Source organism: Pinus tabuliformis, chromosome 4_2, assembly GCF_031772625.1.
Source record: "Pinus tabuliformis cultivar Carrire ecotype Pingquan chromosome 4_2, CPIR1, whole genome shotgun sequence".
NCBI lineage: Eukaryota > Viridiplantae > Streptophyta > Pinopsida > Pinales > Pinaceae > Pinus > Pinus tabuliformis.
In genome coordinates, this window is record NC_142304.1 from 663,222,875 (window position 1) to 663,244,766 (window position 21,892).

The 21,892-nt window shown below is 34.3% G+C and overlaps 1 pseudogene; it reads right to left on the reverse strand.

Annotated features, from left to right (window-relative positions):
- Positions 1-4,676: 4,676 nt before the first annotated feature.
- Positions 4,677-21,892, reverse strand: part of LOC149171151 (growth-regulating factor 4-like) — a 49,106-nt pseudogene continuing 31,890 nt past the window's right edge.

Genomic DNA, 21,892 nt, shown 5'->3' on the forward strand with positions numbered 1-21,892 from the left:
TCAATGTTGAAGGAAACAGTTTGAGTTTTTGAGAGTCTTCCAGATAATCATAATTTCGACACACGACTTCAAACTCAAATAGAAATGTTTCAGGGTCCTCATTCCTTAACCCATGGAAGTTTGGGAGGACAGATGGTGAGATGTTTTTCATGGTGGCTCGAGAGTCCTCATCGACTATAGGAAATCCGAATGAGTTATCTCCATCCCTATTTCCCCCAATGTTACCTCTACCTCCTCCATTGTTTCCTCCTCCTCCTCTACCTCTACCTCTACCAAATCCAGTTGCTCCTTCCTCTGTCATGGTAGTTTCCCTGGAGACTTCAGAGTCTTCTGGTTCTTCTACTAAGGGTGAATGAGAAGGAATTTCTCCTTCTTCTTCTTCAGATGATTCTACTTCTTCAATTACAATTTGTCTCTCTGGAGAAGGAAGGAAAGGATCTCTTTCTAATTCAGATTCGATGGAAGGTGTGGGAGAGTCGACTCCTGCCTCTTGAATTCCAGGAATCCTAGGGCTAGGAGTGTAAGTTGGAGATGATGGAGGTGTCTCTTGTCTATTCCTTGAAGTAGATGGACTTGTAAAAATCGAACTCTTGGCTCTAGCTAAAAACCTTCCCCTAGAATCTCTTGCTCTATGCATGTCATTTTTTTTATTTTTCTTCAAGTCGGGGTAATAATTCTCTTTCTGATCTTCCAGGTCACTCTAGGTGCAAGAAGAGAGCATACTCAAGAAACTATTAAACCAATAACTTTCTCTTTTCTGATCCTCCAGATCACATTAAGTGCAAGAGGAGAGCATACTTTGAGAGGTTATCAATTTTCCTTCCTTGAAATTTTCTTGTTTTTTTTTTTTAAGAATTTGGCTACCTAATTTCACTTCCCCGGCAACGGCGCCAAAATGTTTGGTCAATTTAGTGTGATCTAAATTGCTATTTATAATGTCAACTCGGGGTTCGTAAACTGACAAAGTGAAGTGTACTATATGTACTAGATAACCATTTCCTTAATCTTTTGTCGTTTTTCACTTTTTTAAGTTTGTTTTTGGATTTATCTTTCCCTAATGTGAGATGATGAAAGTGTAATAAAGTAAGTGAAATATGGATGATTATGGTGATCTCTAAAACTTAAAAGAAAGCAATCTTTAAAATGACTGAAATGAATTCAATTCTTAAAAAGAAATAAAGACATCAAACAATGAACTATGACATCGGCCCAGTATCTTTGTTGCTGATTGAAAATGAAAGTGAAATCTACACTAAACTCAATTAAAAGTAAGAACAACTAATCCACACTAGTTCAACTCTTCAACTCAATCTTCCTTGTGAGAAGATATCATGAAATGTTAAGCAATGTGAAATCTCAAAGAAGTTAAACTAAACTAATCACACTACTTTATCTTTCTTGACCTTTTGCCTTTCAGCTTAATTTACCCTGTGAGAAACAGTCATGAACGAGTCAAGCAATGTGAGATCTAAAGCAAACTAAATCAAGCTATAATGAGTGGTATTCTGGTTCTTAATAAAGTTATTTGATTATAGAAAGGAACCGTTAGTAGATGAATAGCATGATATCTGAGAGAAGAAAATAAATGTACAACTTAAGGAAATGACAGTACTGCAAATCAAAACTTCAGAAAACAAGAGTCAGCGACAAAGACAAGATGATATCGTATGCCAATAGTTATGAAAAGAAAAGGTGAAAAATTGCCCCGAGCTGCCTAAGAACACCTGCAAAAACACTGATCAGTTGTAACCATAAAAGAGTAGCAACGAAAATGTAAATCAACAGAAATCAAAAGCTTTGTTATGTACAGCTAATATACATGATGAAATAAAACGCAGAATTTAAATGACAACTGTACATCTAATATACATGAACAGAAATAAAGCAATGCAAAAGTTAAAAGACAATTGTACAAGGTTTCAGTAAGCAGGGGCCCTCTGCCACTTCAACCAATTCAACGAACAGCTACACGCGAAAGTTTAAACCAGTCTTCTCATATATTAAACAGCAACATAAAAGTGCAGTGGGGAAATACAACAGTCTTCAAATTACATTAACAACGATTAACTTGTACAGCGTTCATGGACGCATTATTTATAAGGAAAGAAAGCTAAAACAGATTAACTAAATCTACGCTATTAACCACGCTGCCAGAGACACGTGAATCCTCCTCAGCCCGGATCTAGGTAACTGTCATCATGTTTATTAAATCCGAGAGGTATGGCTGTTGGATTTGCGCTGCCAGGATGTCTTCGTGGCTAAGGATTGTGCCACGTAGCTTCACGTGCTCAAAAACAGAGCTACGTAGAGCCGTGCCACCGCTGAACACTTCCGTTGACTATCCTTTGCCCCTTGTTTGACCGCGGGCTTTTATGGCCGTGCTGGATGATCTGGAGGGATACGATCCATGTCCTTGACTCCTGTAACTTGCCCATGTGGCTCATTTCTTGAGAGGACACATGTAGCATGGTGTTTGACAAAACAGCTGCGGAATCCTGTGCTGGTTGCAGAAACTTGGGTCAGCTGCGGAAACTGAGAAGCTTCCGCAGCTGTCTGAGAAAAATTCTAAACCAAACAACAGTCATCAGCGTAGTTAGAAAACCATGTCAAAAGCTCGTTTTCAAACTAAAATACAATGATTTAATCAACTTGGTGGATAAAATGAGTGGAAAAGAAGGCTGAGAGGGTGTATGGGAAGGTGCAGGTTTGAGGCTCAACACATACGAAGAGCCTAAAATAAATTTACGCAAAACATCTACCTTGATTAGATCCACTATATAGTGTTGCACCACTTGGTATCCTTGATAGATGAGTATTTGCAACACCAACATCTTTAGTTACATCAATAATGTCACCTTGATCTTTAGGAATCCCGCCCTCTGCTTCTCTTAAATGTTTTGCATCTTCATAACTATCAGTTGTCGCTGAACTATTATGACTTTTCCTAGAAAATTTCAGAATTCTGTTAAATCCTTTAGAACTCTTCTTAGGATTTTTTGCACTGCTCTCCTTTTGACAGGATTGAAAGGTATCTAACTTTCCACTTTCAGTTTTCGGTGAGATTTGACTCTAGAAGTTTGGGCATATTTTGTCTCCTTTTATGAAGTTTGTCCACTAGTCTTAGAGATCTTCAAGTTCCTTCCCTAATATTTGAGGTATCTCTCACCAAACACATAATATCCCTTTAGGTCAATGAAACAACAACCAAGTAATCAAGGCCAACTACTTCAAAGCTTAGCATCTTTTAGAGAGCCCACCTCGTCTTATTTTGTCTTATTCAAACTTCTTCAAAAGGACTAAATCAACATACAATGATATATCATATATATTTCTATCTTTAACATGAATAATACAATTGCCATTCAAAGTACACCACATTGCTAGAATTAATGGGCCTGAATAACCTATTCATAATAAAAAACAATATGCTACCAATTGTATCATTTGGCCAAGTTAAATTGCATACTCCAATAAACCAAATAATTTTATCAAATTATCCTAATTAACATGTAATAAACCATCCACATGACTAGTATATACAACAAAATCATATCATTGAAGTAAAATATGAAGGAGGGGAAGATCGAACACATAACAATTATCCCCAAACAATTTTTATAACTTGAATTCCTTCATTTCAATATGGTGCAATTGTGGCATGTAGCCTCTGTGGAATGTAAGGAATTCAATGCAACAGACAAGTCTAGAAAGGAGTGAAGATATTATCTTCTTTGCACCATAGGTTTGTCTACATTCAAATTTAACACACATCATCTTTACAAGAATTTCAATCTTTAGATCAGACAATTCAGGCCTTTAAAAAGATTTTTTGGGATTTCCATATCAAAATAACTTTGCCAGAAGCATATAGGAATGCCTTTACGTCAAGCCTCATATAATAATGCCTGTTGCCAATTTTGCATAAATACCTTGACATGGATTCAAAAGTAAACATCCCTAACATATTTACATCCTCTATAACCATATATATATATATATATATATATATATATCCCAAGTCACATTAAACCACTATCAACAGTTTGAAATAATGCAGTTATGCACTAAAAATAATGGTGGCCCACAGTTTCCAGTATAACATTAGAAATTAAAACATGCACAGAGCCATAACTAACTCTGAATCATGATAAAGTCACAGAATGTCCAAACACCATAGTAAATTGTCATTTGGATTGTAAATGAAGATGTATCCATTCAAGAAAAGAAAGAAAAAAGAAACTCAAGGTCTTAAATATCAACCCTTGAGCTCTAAGTCCAGCTAGTACATTTTCATTTGAACATCAATTATTAGGCAACCTCTCTCCTGTTGCTAATGCAGTATAACTACATATGTATTTTCCATACAAACATTAGAAAACATTATTAAGTCTAAATCAAAACCGCATGCCCACAAACCAAAATGGCTTAGCATTGACAATCTACAACCCATCGATAATGTTATATTAATAATCACAATTGAAAGTTTCAAATAAAGAAGTTGATGGATGGATAATTTGCATAATGTCTATATGCATATTATATGTTTGGGTTAATGATGATAATGCTTCCAGTCAACTTTGGAGAACAAAAAGTGTACATGGGACTTTAAATATTACAGTAAATGTGTAGTAGAAGTTGAAGCCTCCAACCAGAGGAATCATGTGGGAATGGATTGTTTAGTTAGAGGATTTCGTTGTATCCACTCTTCTAGCACCACCACCAACTTGTCATTCTACAACACAATGAATACACATAGGAATTGAAAATGGGAAGTGTGCAACTAAGAGTATTATAATCATCACTCTAGACTACCAAACAAATAAGATGGAAGACAATAATCCAGGTGGATGTTGGTGGCCACCCACCTATCCCATTTGGACCCCCACAACTGTCTCTTTCAGTTTTTCTGTTTCCTTAATTATAGCACAGTTTACTATTTTTAGCAGTTTTTCGGGTCCTAAACTTCCGGAGCCGTTTTGAGGCCCTAAACGACGTTTTTTGGGAAATCCACCGCCAACGATTTTCTCTCTAAAAATCGCCTTTTTCGTCATAGTCCTCGGAGAGATCTTTCCAATGGGCTATCATGCGCGTCAAACGGAGATAGTACGACCAATTCACGACCCGGGAAGTTGATGTACCAACTTACCCAAAAACAGGGCCCAAAATTTGGCGTTTCGTCTTCTAAGGTTAGGTTTTGGAATGTGAAGGGTTTTCCATTGTTTCTCAACAATAAATAGGCCCTCGAGCCTCATTGTAACACAATTTTTTTTGGAGAACAGTTCAGAGGCATGTAGTCGACACATCTCTTCTCAGAGATAAGTTACCATCGCCCTAGCTGGGTTATTTCCATTTCTATTTGTAAGCATATTTCAGTATTTTACAGTAATGAAATGAAGTATTATTTCCGCTGCATATTTGTCTTTATGGTTATCTCTGTATTTTATTGCGTTCCTTTGCCGCTCGAGGGCTTCTTCGAGCAAGATTCTGATAGGATCTCCTGCCCCCTCGGCTTTCTTCTCATCCGCCATGGGAGGTCGTTGAGATTTGTGAGGCTGGTCTTGCAAAGGTTTGACCAATTCAAGCCCTAACTCCTTATATCCCGACCTCGTTGGGGACATGCAAAGAAAAACAGAGAAAAAGCAAACCGCTCTGATACCACTGATCCGGATTCAAACAGGAACGCAATAAAATACAGAGATAACCATAAAGACAAATATGCAGTGGAAATAATACTTCATTTCATTACTGTAAAATACTGAAATATGCTTACAAATAGAAATGGAAATAACCCAGCTAGGGCGATGGTAGCTTATCTCTGAGAAGAGATGTGTCGACTACATGCCTCTGAACTGTTCTCCAAAAAAAACTGTGTTACAATGAGGCTCGAGGGCCTATTTATTGTTGAGAAACAATGGAAAACCCTTCACATTCCAAAACCTAACCCTAGAAGATGAAACGCCAAATTTTGGGCCCCGTTTTTGGGTAAGTTGGTACATCAACTTCCCGAGGTCGCGAATTGGTCGTACTATCTCCGTTTGACGCGCATGATAGCCCGTTGGAAAGATCTCTCCGAGGACTACGACGGAAAAGATGATTTTTAGACGAAAAAGACGATTTTTAGACAGAAAAATCGTTGGCGGTGGATTTCCCAAAAAACGTCGTTTAGGGCCTCAAAACGGCTCCGGAAGTTTAGGACCCGAAAAACTGCAAAAAATAGTAAACTGTGCTATAATTAAGGAAACAGAAAAATTGAAAGAGACAATTGTGGGGGTCCAAATGGGATAGGAGGGTGGCCACCAACATCCACCTGGATCAGACAAACAACAAACTATACACAATTTCACCGTCCATAATCCTTGCAAAATCATAAGTGACTCCATAAACATTTCTAACAGAGATGTCATTTGGTTTCCATTGATTTTAGGCAAGCAGTATGGTAGACTGGGTGGTTTTGGGTAGTGTTGCTGATCTGACTACTTATAGTGCTAGAGTTATCAAATAGAGACAAATGTTTTTTGCAAAACACCTGTTGAGGAGGAAGACACTGCAACATCATTATTATGACTCAAGCAAATGTTATTGTTTTGGATCTCTCTTGGACTGAATTCCCATCCATGGTCAACAACACCATTCATATAGTTATGCCTTAGTCCTGAAGAAGCATTCTTGCATTCGCTAGTAGATTGAAGAGCCTTTGCTAACGGGCCACCTACTGGACTCTTCCATGTAATGGATATATAATTGTTGTGGCAATGCCTCTCCTCCTCATTAATTATGTTGCTTACTCCAAGACCCATATGAGTATAATCATCATAATCATGGTCTTTAGATATGGATAATTTGAAAGGGGAAAGTGATAACTTACCATGAGGGTTGAATTTGTTGCAAAAAAAATCTGAGGATGACATTCGAATTGAAATGGATAGTTTGGTGGTTGATGAGCTTCTATTTCATCGATATTCCTCAACACCTGACCATGAAAGTGTGGCTGCATTGCGAGATCAAGGTCAATCATCAAAAAAATGTGTTAGGGTTTGACCTTGTCCTTCACTCTCACAACCCACATTTTCTGACTCTACAACACTGAAGCCTAAGTTTTTGAATGAATGTTGCTGTTGCATCTATTGATTTGCATTTGTCATGAGACTGAATTCTTGTCCCAAAAGTATTTTTAATTGAGGGGAATTGTACTGCATAAAAGAACCATTTTGTTATGTCTTAACCTGTGAGACTTTAGATATCATACTTGAATGCCGACCAGTGTTGTACACTGATAAAATTATGGAATCCTGACCAAGCCCTCTTTTGCTTCCAGAAAGATCAGAGAAAAATACTTGCTCATCAATGTCTCCCCCTTTCATCCCATTCATATACCTACACAAAGTGTTTAAAACGGAGCAGACGGTTTTCGCAGAAAATCTCACTTTATGGATTGTAAAAGGAAGTCCCAAAAATGCACCTTTACAACAAATATGACATGGTTATGAATACATTTAGGGCTAAAAATTTAGTGTTATGAAATTTTCTCAAAGATCTAAGCACACTGGTTCTTGTATGATAAAGAAGCTTAAGTTGATATAGAAAAATGATTGCTTTCCTTGCAAGTATGAGAGTGAAATATAAGAAAATTGATAAAATTGATTTCCTTGCAACAACAAACCATCTACATTGCTTTACTGACTACAAACTAGTCAAGGTTCGGATATATTAGGTTAGAAATTCCAATGAAATTTGAATTGAAATGCCAGAAAACCTACAAGATGACAAGAATATTATTGGTATAGGGACTAAATAATGGGAATATTTTATTTATATACATGATATAAATGTGAAACATGTTTGTAGATTTCAACTTGGAATAATAATCTACAGATTTCCACCAAATGCTATATAAAATGAAAATGATGTCTTTCCAAGCAAAAAATAATTTTCCAAAACCCTGTCATGAACGTTCATAACAAGCTTTACCAAGGAATGGATCTCTTTTTCTTTACTTGTATTATTTGTCAGACCCCACTGAAGAATCCAATACAGAAATAATTTGAAGGAGGAGGTTAGAATTCATTCCAAGAGGAGATTGTTGTTGTTGATGGTGATGATGGTGACTGTTAATAGTAACTAGGGGATGAATATTGCTAGTATGAATGTTCATGTTACGAGAAGTTTCCATACTAATAGAAGAAGAGGATAGACCGTCAGAAGTATTGGTGTTTGTGGTGGTCATGGTGGGTGTCATTCCTCCCAACTATGAATAAGATATGGCTGAGAACTAGGGGGTGCAGTATGGTCTTCCACAGGCTTTCTTGAATGATGATGGTCCATGTGCATGTGTCGTTCACAATAATTTTGGTCTGGAACCACGTCTCTGGAGTAGCGCCATTTCTTTCCATCATTTCTTAGGCATCTTCCAATCTCTGGGTCTGTATTGCTAGCAAAGCCCAACTGGAAGGGACTCCATGCCACTGCATTACATATCAAAAATATATATTATCTTTTCACATTTTGGTAATCTTGGTTTCATGGGTTTCAGCATTCCAAGTTTGCTACAGCCTTTAAAAATGCATGGTTTTTGTGGGTTATGTAAAATCTTATCGCTGGGATGATAAGATCCAACCAACAAAATAGATAAGGCGGCCACACTCTTCCTAATGGGGAGAATCAGGTCTGGAGGCACAAGAACACTAGCCATCATGTATTTGAAAATCAAGGCCTGGTGTTCCAGCTCCTGCCACTGTGATTGTGTAAAAGGATGGCGTGTTCCTGTTATAGTCCCATGCATTCCTCCCATGTGACTTGCACTGTTCTCGCTTGACATGCCCAGAGACAACCCTGTGAATATGTATACCAAAAAATGATGACTAATATCTTATCTACTAATTGTCTTGATTATTTATGCATCTCTGTTATAGATATAGTGCAAGAAGTTAGTAACAAATGAATAAACAACATTAAAATTTAACAAGGCTTGTGCAACTAACCAATGTGGTAAAACAAAACAAGAAATCAGTAACAGATGAATAAGAAATATTAAAATTTAACAAGGCTTGTGCAATAAACCAATGTGGTAAAACAAAAATCCAAGACAAATCCATACTCACATTGGCCTGGGCACTAGTTTAAGAAGTGCATAGAGAACAAATACTACTATGCTTATCACAAGGTCTATATCTGATAACGAAAAACCCATAGTGACATTGGTAATGGCCCTAAGAATACCCATAGTGACATTGGTAATGGCCTAAAGAAGAGAAACGAAAAAATAAAATTAAAGTGTTATTATACCTTCTTTTGAATGATACCAGACACAGCGAAGAGACAACTCTTCATTAGTTATCAAATTTGTATAAATGGAAAACTTACAATTTTATAACTCCAAATTAAACAAAATAAGAGAGATAGATAAATAAACAAATCAAACCCACACGAGGCGACATACATGGTGCCCAGGTGTTCTCTCTGTTGGGTGTGGAGCCTGATTATCTTCTTTATTTAGAGGTATTACCACATTGGACCCTAGTTCGTAATGTGGCGGCAACACCACTCGTAAAATGTATACTGCAAGGGGGGTCTGGGGGGGCGGTTGTGATCTTTGGGACCCCCCCTGGAGAGGGATCGAGGGCAGTGCCCCCGAAGCTAAAAATAGATGTAAAATTGCCTTGTAAAATGTTGTAATTTCGTAGTCAATTTGGATCGTTCATTAGGTGCAGATCTGACAGTAGAAGTTATGTTTAATTTAGGGTTTTTTACCCTAGAATGCAACCCTTCGCTATATATGAGGGAATTGTATTGTGTCTATGTAGATCTGTATTTTAAGTGAGAAGAGAGAGGAGATTGTGTGAGAGCGAAGAGGGAATTACAACGGATCTGTTGTAGGTTGTATCTCTTCATTTTGCTGGATAATAAAAAAGGAAGGACTGGTTGTTTCTCCGTGGATGTAGCCCAAATTGGGTGAACCACGTATATCTGTGTCTCTCTTGTTTTATGTGTTTTCTATGTTTATATTTCTGCAATATTTTATGTGTTCCATTGCTCTGTAATATATAATTCTCTAACACTCTCTCCACAACCACAACAGAGAAACCCTAATTTGGATCACTAGAGAGCTAGGTTGTACACAAAATTTATTGTTTAAAAATGAAATGGTATGGGAAATGGAAGGAATCCCTCTGTTTATCTAAAGGCAACCTATTAGTGGCTTCAAGCGAGATATTCGACCTCTGGAGTGAGTCTTTCATGTTCATTCTGCCCACTGGACGTGCAAGGGACAAAGTACCAGGACTAATTTGTAGGGGCTAAATCAAATATTGACAAGTTTACATCAAATATTTACAAGTTCAATTCAACAGAGGGGAACAACACTCTGTATTGTGCGAAGGAACGAAAGGTACTACTATTACTGCTTCATATGGGGATAATTACATGAACCCATCAACCTTTGGTTCATATGGGGATAATTACATGAACCCATCAACCATTGGTAATCCATGATCATGATGACATGAGTAAGGGAGACACTAGTGTGGAATCTGTGAGGCCTCATAAAATAACAAATAGAACGGGAGATGAAGATGAATCAAGGATTGTTGCAGGGAGGGAAAATGTAAAAACAACAATGCATGTTCCATAAGTAGAGTGTGATTTGTTTACAAGGAATTGGGTTTATGATCAGTCGTAAGAGCTATATTTTCCTGGGGAGTGCCCCTTCTCCAGCATTGACTTCAATTGCCAAAAAAATGGCGGAAAATATGCCAAATACTCCAGATGGTGATGGCATCGCATGTATTCATCTTTATCCTGATCTTGTTATTTAGTTCACAATTCACAAGCGATATGGGATATGACCGTGATGATATGCATGCATGCATGCCTCGGGTTCAATGTGTTTGAATTCCTGGAAAAGCTTAGGGGCAAGAGGCTTGTCTATGTGGGTGAGTCGAACTCATGTGAATTGATGTTATGCATTCTCAGGCATGTGGTGGCTTATGTATGTGGGTGACTTGAACTAGTGGGAATAATGCATGCATTCTCAGGCAGGTCGTGGCAGGGTAGATCGAGTTGCTTAGAATGAAGGAAAAATCTTATCATCTGATAATGGTTATTGGATTTAAATTGGGATGACATGGGTAAGATACTTTGAATAACAAATCTCTATAATGAAACTCGTAATAAAAACAGTTATCAATGAACCTCGTAATAAAAACACTTATCGGCGTAATTATATGTGACAAAAAAACTTATGGTGTAATTAAAAATTATATGCGAAGAAAACGACTATCGACATAATTAAATGCAAAGAAGTTAGGGATTGCTCAAGAGTGCTTCAATGAAAGGAAATAGTTCTCTTTCATTGAAGTTGTAATGACTTTAAGACGTGAAGAAAGCTCCCGAGTCTACAAAGTATTAGCGGGATGATGTGGGTGAGTCTCATCGGGATGACGTGGGTAAGTAGAGACTTTGAACAACAAATCTCTACAGTGAACCCCGTAATAAAAACACTTATCAATGAACCTCGTAATAAAATTAGCAGCGTAATTAAATGTGAAGAGGTTAGGGATTGCTTGAGAGAGCTTCATTAAAATGAAATAGTTCTCTTCCGTTGAAGTTGTAATGAATTTAAGACGTGAAGAAAGCTCCCGCATCTACAAACTAATCTTTTGTTTTAGGAAAAGTTCTTTTGACAGAGAACTATCATTTTTTTCAATCGAAGAAATCATGTTTGGAGCTTGGAGTAGCTCTCAATTATCTATAATCATGTCTAGGATATATATATAATAATGTCTATATAAAATCATATATATATATATATATATATATATATATATATATATATATATATATATATATATATATATATAGGATTGGACCACAAAATCTATGGATACCAAACTTTCCCATCTAACCATTGTACCACATCTTTGGGAATTAGAGAACCATAATACAACTCATTCAACAGAAATTATAAGTGCAAAAAGAAACTAATCAGGAGAAAGTGCAGAGAAAAATAAATTCACTCTTTATCTCTCATCCAATCAGTAATATATTTTATTTGAAAATTCCATTCATAGCGATAAACAGTTATCACAGGCAAAATTTATGGAGGACTATAATAGTGCAGCCAACATAAACTAAGGAATGAAATGAAGCATGAAATTTACCATTAAATTCATAAAAGTGGAAAGTTTAACAACAAATCAATATCGTCTTACAGAATTCTGTTAATTGCACAAAAGTTGCTAAAGAAACAATCTGCAAAATGAAACAATTGTTAAATTAATATGATTCCAACCAAGTTTAGAATAAATACAATCTGCAATAATAACTACAATTTGTAGATTTAAAATCTCGGATGTCTAGCCATTAACAAAATAGAATATAATATATGTTTCGAATGTTTTTGGTTTTCTTCTGCTTCGTTAAAGACTAGCTTAGATCCATCGAACACCGGATCTATCATGTGTCGAGAGGGATCAAATCCCTTGAGGTGCAAACCTTCTTTTTGGAGTGTAGAACTTGAGGAAAGGTTTGCACCTCGAGGGATTCGATCCCTCTTGGCACATCATAGATCGGTGTTATATGGATATAAGATGGTTCTAGTTGAGGGCAACAATGTCACATTTTTAGATTATCATTATTATATATATGTTTAAGATTAATCTCAAAATTCAAATTATGTTTTTTTTGCTTGGCATGAACATTTCATTCTCTTCTTTAATTTAGTCTTTGTTGATTTCCTTGAATGGTTTGTACATCTGTGCTTGGATTTTGAGTGGTTTGTGTGTTTATGCATTTGGGTTTTGATGGTAATGTTTGTGAATGTTACAATTGTTGTGTTATATTTTTTTATGTGTATGTAATTGTCTACTAATAATTAGTTGGTGGTTAAGAAGGGAGATAATCTTATCAATAGTTTGCAAGAAGATTGATATTTCACATCTATTTCATTTAATTTTAGGTATCACAAGTTTTCACAACTAATTATTTCTTAATAGTGTCCCTCTAGGTATTACTAAATATACCTTGAAGAATATTTTTAATAATTTACTGCATCAAGATTACTCTTGAAATAATTTGTTTCTTTTCTAATGTTTGAAATAATTTATTTCCTTCAAGAATATTCTGACAATTTTTTTAATCTATAGTCTATTTTGAAAAGTAAAAAAATAATGATTTTTTGATTTTTTTTAATGAGTGGACAGATTTATAAAATCTTTTTGTTTTGGATGTTTATAAATATATCTTTTCCTCTTAGAAATATTTTGATTGCATTGTTGTATGAAATTATCGATTAGTAATTTTGAATATATGTAATTGTCTATTAGTAATTATTTGGTGATGAAGAAGGGAGATGATCTTGTCAAGGAAATATGCATTTTGCATGAGGATTGGTTTTGCACATCTATTCCATTTTTATTCTAGGTATCACAACTTTTTACAACTAATTAATTCTTAATAGTGTCCATCTGGGTAGTACTAAATATATCTTGAAATTATTTTTTTTAATAATCTATAGCCTCAATATTAACAAAATCTAATGCATCTAATGCAAGAAATCAAATATGATTAGAAAAGAACATCTACATTGAAATCAATGCATCTAATGCAAGTAATCAAATGAGATTAGAAATCAAAATCTATATTGAAATCAATGCATCTAATGCAAGAAATCAAATAGGATTAGAAATCCACATCTACACTGAAACCAATGCATCTAGTGCAAGCAATCAAATAGAATTAGAAATCAAGATCTACACCGAAATCAATGCATCTAGTGCAAGCAATCATTAGGGGATTTTTGAGGTCTAAAATGGGCCTCCTAAGACAAAAGTACAACCAAAATAAACTTTATAAGAACCAAGAGGATTCAAGATGATGATGTCAACTATGGGGGATGATTCGCTATTTTTGGAGTAAAAAAGTAAAAAGATTAAAAAATAATAAAATAATAAAACTACTTTTTCAACTAGTATTTTCAACTTATCTCCCTAAGATTTTACTCAAATTTCAAGAGGGAGTACTTGTTGGATCCAAAATTTAATTCCTCATGCAATAAGTACCCATGTTACATACTTTTGATGGACCCTACTACACGAAAAATGAGAAATATACAAAAAAATGTGATTGCAATCACATTTTTCATGTATTTCTCATTTTTTGTGTAGTAGGATCCATCAAAAGTATGCAACATGGGTACTCCTTGGATGATGAATCAAATTCTGCATCCAACAAGTGTTTCCACTCGAAATTTGAGTAAACCCATAGGGAGATAAGTTGAAAATACGAGTTGAAAAAATGGTTTTTTCTTTTTTCCCTCTAAAATTTGATGATGTAATCTAATATTATTTTATTATTTTCACTATTATTTTATAATTTCCTTCGGGGGCCCATTTTAGACCTCAAAATTCCCCTAATGCAAATATAATTAGAAATAAACATCTACACTGAAATCAATGCATATAGTGCTGCAAACAAACAAATAGGATTAGAAATCATCATCTACAATGAAATCCATGCATCTAGTGCAACAATTCTTCTTCCCTCCTCTCCCCCCCCTCCCCACCCCCCCCCCCCCCCCCAACACATGTTATCTCTCTCCATATCTATCTATCTCTCCGTTCCAATTTCTACCTCTCTCTTCTTCCCTCTCTTCCCCTCTCGTTTATATCTCTATCTCCCTCTGCCTCTCCTTTGTCTCTCAATATCACCCCCAAAGCATACACACTCTTTCTCCAGATTTATCTATCTCTCCTTCCCTCTCCCTCTCTCTCTATCTCCATTATCACTCCCTCTATCTCTCTCTCAACCTTTATCTCTCAATGTATTTCTTCCTACCTCCCTCTCTCTCCCCCCTCCAACTCCTTGTTTATCTCCCTCCCTCCTTCTCTCTCTCATGTCTTGTCTCTTCCTTCCTCTCCCCCTTTCTCTCCCACCTCCTGTCGTCTCCCCCCATTCTCTCTCTCTCTTCGCTCTCCAACTCTGTCACTATCTCCCTCTCTCCTTCTCTCTCCTTCTCTCTCCCCTTCCTTCCATCTCTCCTTCTTTGTCTCTCTATCTCACCCAAAAACATAGACAGTCTCTCTTCATCTCTCCTTTATCACTCCCTCTCTCTCTCCACTTTTCTCTCTCTATGTCTTTCTTCTTTACTCTCTCTCTCCCCCTCCAACTTCGTCCCTCTCTCCCTTCCTCTCTCCCCCTCCAACTACATCCCTCTTTCTCCCTTCCTCTCTCCTCTCTCTCGGGGCCTCTTTCTGAACCTTCCCCTCTCTCCCTTTCTCTCCTACCTCCCTCTCTCCCCCCATCTCTCTCTCTGTCTCCCGCTCTCTCACTGCTCTCTAACCTTGTCACTATATCCCTCCCTCTCTCCTCCTCTCTCCCCCCTCCATCTTTGTGTCTCCCTCTCTCTCTTACCCTTCTCTCCCTCTCTTACTCCTCTCTTTCTCTCCCTCTCTCTCTTCATTCCTTCTTTCCCTCTTTCACTCTCTTCATTCCTCCTCTCCCCTCTCCATCATTTTAACTCAGTCTCTCCTTTGTCACTCCCTCTATCTCTCCACCTCTATCACTTTGTCTTTGTTCTTCCCTCCATATATATCTAGAGTGAATATATATAACAAATTGAATATTAAATTTAATTTAATATTGTATTAATCTAAATTTATTAAATTTAATAATATTATATTTAATGTTATTATTAATATTAATCTTTTAATATCAATATTAGTTCTAATGATGTTTGTTTTCATGGTATGATAACAAAATTTATAATAAAATTTCATCAAATTAATATTTTCAAATATTACAATTTTGATGTGGAAATATTTGTCTTTAAAGATTTTAATTAATCCATAGAATATGGTTTTTTTTAAGGTTCATTTTACAAATATTTAATTAAAAGAAATATTAAAAAAATTTGGAGCAAGATTTTGATTGTTTGTGTCGAAATAACTTTTTTCCTTTGATTTCAGAAATAGTATTGACTTTAGTAAAGAGTAAAGATGTTTAAAATTTTACCTAAATTAGAAATTTAGTGTGGTACAAAAATTTGTTAAAAGTAAATTTATGATCCATTCAAATTTATGTATATGATAAAGCCACTGATGAGATAATTTATTATCCATTCAAATTATATAAATAATATATAGTTATATTTTAATAATTAATCTTAGCCCATTAATAAGATTAAAAAGTTATATATAATCTAATTATTCAAGTGATATATAATTTAAAATTCAAACTAATATTTTGGTAAACGTTAGCAAAAAAAATATTTTTATTATTTTTTGAGAGCATGACATACTTACACATACTTTCGTATAAGGTAAAGCGTGTCCGGACAATTTGCACAAATAGGAAATCTCTTATGCAAACTCGGGTCTGTGAGACATCATCATTTATTACATGAATGGTGCATATTTTAAACTTTTTTGTATATTGATTTTCTTCCTCCCTACGCTTACATGACAAAGTGATGATTTTATAATTGGTACAATATAATGTATAAATTATGTGCACGGTTATAAAACTAATGGATAGTTTTATTATATAAACGTTATTGCATTAATATATATATATATATATATATATATATATATATATATGACAAATACTTACTGCTGTAATATTTATATATATATATATATATATATATTAGTTTCATAACACAATTTGTTTTCAATATATGTAAGATATATTAATATAAATAATAATGTGTTACAAAGTGTTAAGATTGAATTATTTAATATATATTAGCATATATCATAGAGTTTATTATAATAAAATTTATTAATATACAGTTATGTTTATATATACAATTATGTCTATAAAAATATATATATATTAATTTAAATATATATTTATTGTTTATATTATAATGTGTATTAATGTAATAATGTATAATAATCAATTTTATGAATGTAAGTATCAAGTTAAAATGGAGGGAATAAACAACCAATGTGACCAAACGTGAAATGTGGGATGATGTGGCAACCGAAGGTATAACGTTATCTTCTTGTGACTATTAGGAGGGTGTTGTCATAGATGTGAAATAGTGACCTCATAAAGTGATCTCGCAAAAGAGCAAAGAGAGGTAAAAGAGCAGCAAACAAAATGACAATCACAATGGCCATAACGAAGGGTATGCCAAAACAAAAGTTCAACAGCGAAGCAAAGGGATCATCAACTACCAAAATGCTAGTAGAATGAAGTTTTTGAAAATGGAAAGTTGAGGGTCACCATGATTTTGTTGGAAAAAATATGGGGGGGTTGTGGCCACAATAGGTTCTTTACTTCTTCCAACGAGTCTTGACTCTTGTTGCATCCAAATCTTTCATGCTCATCGCATCATATCGTGTTCAACGTCCTTGGTAAAAAAAAACGTTCAATACTCCTTGAAAAGGTAATGTTCAATAACATCATTCAACATTCATAGATCTAGGAGGGTCTATGTAGTGTGTACGTAGTAACAATGTGTTACTAGGAACAATGCCATAATAATGTGCTACCAACAATTATACTCTGCTACCAGGATGAGTACATAGGAGCAGAATCGACATTACAATGGCAGAGAAATTTTAGGGAATCAAGAGAGTCAGAATGCAAAGATAGAATGTTGAGTTTTTGTCAAAGAGAGAGCAGATGGCAGAGGAGTTACTTAGAAGGAATGAAATGGGGGACCTGTGCTCTAATACCATGTTAGGTCAGGAAGATAACTCCTTAAAATTAATTGTTTTCTCTGGAGAAGAATATCAATATATAAATATAGGAGAGAGACCCATAGGATTCACATTCCAAGGTCTCTTCATATTCTTATTTGTATTTACATATTTACAATATATTTGCCCAATCCCAGAGGATTATGTGTCAACAAGGAGAAGAATGATGAAGCTACAAAGATATCTTAACACAACATGCAAGACCCCACTCCATATGCACCTCATAATCTCAATGGGCATACACAGCTAGAAAGTGCCCTTTGTGCACTCCATTATCTATTTATTAACCACTAAGACAAAGGGTAGGGGAAACTTAAAAATGCTTAGCTAGGGTTGAATGGGGAGATTATAATATATGAAATATTCTAGATTACTCAGGTGTATTACTCACTTGTGAAAATAAAATTAAGGGGGGAATATCACTTTATACTACATTCAAATTTAGTAGAAAATTTTATTTCTTTTGAATAATAATGTTAACTCCAATATGGCGCTTGAATTACCAATAATATACATATACGATTTAAGGATTTAATTAAATTTCTTCAATAACAAAATTAAGTCTATATTAAAATTCTTCAATAATAACATTAAGTATGAGATAGATTAGGCTTATTTTTTCTTTTTTGTGAATAATGCTAAACACCAAAATGTCACAAATCCCAAAAATAGAATGTACACATAAACTTGGCATGCATTGAACTCTTAAAAAAGAAGAATTTAATAAAATGAAAGTAATTTCTTACACATGTTACTAGTTTGCAAAAAAAATTAAAATATTGGTATAGAAGTACTTAAAACTTTATATGAAAATTCAATGTCACATCATAAAAATTTATCATGAATTCAAATTAGTATCATAAAAAAATATAAATTATAAAAAATAAAAAATAAAAAAAAAAAAAAAAAAAAAAAAAAAACTTCCACATGCATTTAAATAGCACTTTTTCATTATAGAAATAAGTTTCAATTTGTTATATAACAAATATATGATGGTAAATAAAAATCCTTATATCCACATACATTTAAATAACATTTTTTTATTATAGAAATAAGTTTCAATATGTTATGTAACAAATATATGAAGGTAAATAAAAATCCGTATATCCCATTATACTGTATGTGGAATTTCACCTTAAAAAGAGATCAAATAATTGATCAAGGTTAAACTTATCTTAGTCCTTTTAAGTCCTTTTAAGATATCAAAATTTATCTTTTAAAACATACATAAATGATCATGAGGCATTTATCTTTAAAGTACTTTCACAAGATTGAGAGCCCCTACCTTTCATCACCCCTTAAAATATTTATTATTTTTATGCCTTGAACATGTTTAAATGAGAATGCAACATGCTTAACAAATTAAATTTTATTGACAAAAAGCATATTGTAATTAATATAATGCTACAACAACTAGTAGTTATCATGGTACATGAATTGGAACAATATGACATGCAATGCACACATTTTAGTTTAATATTGCACTCAACGTAGTGTCACAAAAATCTCAAATAAAAAAAAAAATGCGTATTTCTTTTGGAAACACAGTTTAATTTGACATTACATTAAAAAAAAAAAGCATATACGTTTTTGAAACAACGTGTGATTTACTACCCAGTCTTTTAAATCAACTTTAAAAATAGGAGAGAACACAAATAGAAATCAACATTGAAACAAGAGCATAAGACAAAAGTCATTATAGCATATGGAAAGTAATACATAAGTTTAATAAGCAACATGTGATAAAGACATTAAAATATATATGTGGAAAAGAAGCCACTGAGCTTTGTTACATTTTCCTTCTTAATTATTTTTTTTGGTTTAGTTTTAAGGTTATGGAACAACCTGGAACAAGTTAACTCCCCATATAGTCTTTTACATTTTCACTATTCCTTCACATTACTATGCAAGTTTGTGTGTTCCGATAAACATATTGGATCTTATATTTCTTTTTATTTTGCAAAACAATTGTGTTATACATAAAAATAAAAAATAAAATTAAAAATTGGTATTAATAGCGGCCATATCAATAGGTCAATTATAGTGTGGAATTAGGTACCCAAAATCTTTAGTACAACTCTCTAATCCTCAACATCAAACTTGGAACCTTTTACACAATAACCCTTCAAGTATCATCGTCATTAGGTACCTTAATCATTAACAATATAAATATGTCTCCCTTGACTAAGTTAAATCTTCAAGTTTGGAGCCTTGAATATCATGACAAGATGATCCACGTAAGGATCACAATGGAGTCATCAATAATGTTGAAAATAAATCTTGTCACCACCACTCTCACTATTTTGTTAGCCTAAAGTATCAATATGGATACTAGGACAAGTAATTAGATCTTCAAATGCTTAATTGAGCACAATAACTTTAAAAGATAATAGAAGATGAGAATGTTAAAGTCACACAATTACTTTAACACAACATGGGTGATGCTTAATTATGCAAAAGATGAAAATGTGAAAGTCACACAATTTTCAACACAACTTGGATGATGCTCAATTATATGCCCAACCAAGGTTGAATGAAGGGGGTCAAATCTATGCAGTTTGTTATATGGAATGAGTACTACACTACTCTCCCTAAAATATGTGAAAAGCAAATGTTGAGTACATTAAAATGGGAAATATCAATTTACATTAGATTCATACTTTGAAGAAAACTTTGACTTCAGAACAATAATGTTAACTCACATATGATGCTTAAAGGGCCAGTTATGTATTTAAAACTTAAAATGTCAAAAACAATAAGGAATCATTAAAAATATAGAAAACAATTCATGTTAAGCATGAGCTAGATTGAGATCAACCATTTCATTGTGAATAACTTTAAGCAACATGACATCATCAAAACCTAAAAGTACATGTGATGCACTTAGAGTTGGCATGCATTGAAGTTCTAAGAGATGAATCAATTGATAGAAAGATATCAATTTCTATAGTGTATGCCACTTTCATATCATAACACCCCCCAACCATCCAGTGAGGGATGTTACCACTCAAATCTACCTCAGTTACCACATTTTTATAGATGGTTGACTCACTCAACAACCAATGAATATAGCATGTTTTACACGGGGATCCATTTCGTGTCAACTAGTCGTTGACTAAGAAGTCAATTTTTTATCCATCGACTACCACTTGATCGATTACATGTATCAGTTTGCATGTCGAATTCCCATCAATCATCTATGTGAATTAACTATCCATCGATGTATTAATGAAATTGTTGCGTCGATTGTCTAATAATTGAATGAACGAATTCACTATTTAACAATTATGCCCACTAGGCTCTAATGACAATTGACAACATTTTAACTAGACCATAATATTTTCTAGCTGCATTACTAGACTAAATTCCTCTATTATGATACCTATGTACCATAATTCAGGTTTTTTGTGAATACCTCATGCAAGCGACCATGGTATACTTCAGTTAACATGTACATAACAACAATATAAATATGTACAACACACAAAATATGCAAATAACATTTACACATAAGAAATAATAATCACACAATAGAAATATTCATCTTGTGTAATTCCCCAATTGGTTGTAGATCTCAAATGTTCCACCAAATCATAGACCTCACTACTCTAATATTTCAACTGTAGGTTGCCCTCAAGTTGGGGCTATGATTCCACCAAGACAAAGGCTCACCTAGAACCAACTATATGTAATTCCTAGTCATACAAATAGTAGTAAACAAGCACAACCCTACATTCCACAACCTATACAACCCAATGCAGTGCACCCCTTATTTTCCTCTATAGTCCATCAAGTTGTACCACTACTCTTCTTGGGCATAGAACTCAAATAAACTCTGACTTCTCAAAGTATTATAGCTCCAAAAGTTCCAACTATTGTTATGAAACCAGCTCACAAAAAGATAGAAAAGATAGATCAACGCCTTAAAAATAAGTCTCTTCGAGGGGGCAACCTCCTTTACATTACACAAATGAAAAATTCTTGGATGATACAAATGAAAAGACTTCCTTTCTATATATAGGAGTCTAAGGGGTCATAATATAATCAGAGCCAACATAAGAATAATAATGTAAGGGCACAATAATAACAATAGTGGGCTTCTATGGGGCACAATATTAACAATATGGGGACTACATGGGCACAACAATATAATAAGGGGGTTGTACTAATAACACTAAGGGGATACA